Here is a 532-nt window from a genome sequence, read left to right on the forward strand (position 1 = left end):
TCCATATGCTTGAATTTTCCTATCTAAAAAAAGGCATCGATACTCGCATCTCTCGAAGTTTTGTGACCTCTTTTCCGCGACGCTGAATGGTTCTCTCGTTGCGCTAACTTCGTGAGTGGCTGTCATGGCATTGACTTTTGACAGTTATTATATGTATTGAGGTTTATGTATAATTATAGTAAATTAATAGTAAAAAGTAAAAAGTGCAGTTAAATAGCGCGCGCGGAGCGCGCGTCTGTAATGCTAGTATAATAAAAAGTAAAATATAGTTGGCAAATTTAATTTTGGTTTGCAAAACCGAGGCGAAGCCGAGGTTTTTGCAAACGGCGGGGGAGGGGGGGGCGCGCCCGACTTTTGCAAAACCGAGGCGAAGCCGAGGTTTTGCTGGTCGGGGCGCGCATCAAAAACAGATTATTATTTGATTATTATTATTATACACAATTTGTTGTTATATTATAAGATGTTGTTATTATATAAGAGCATGGGCTTTGCTATACTACCGGCTACAGAAAATAGCTCGTCAGAGTGCGCT

The sequence above is a fragment of the Wasmannia auropunctata genome, unplaced genomic scaffold (genome assembly GCF_000956235.1).
Source record: "Wasmannia auropunctata unplaced genomic scaffold, wasmannia.A_1.0 LD336090.1, whole genome shotgun sequence".
In the NCBI taxonomy this organism is placed as follows: domain Eukaryota; kingdom Metazoa; phylum Arthropoda; class Insecta; order Hymenoptera; family Formicidae; genus Wasmannia; species Wasmannia auropunctata.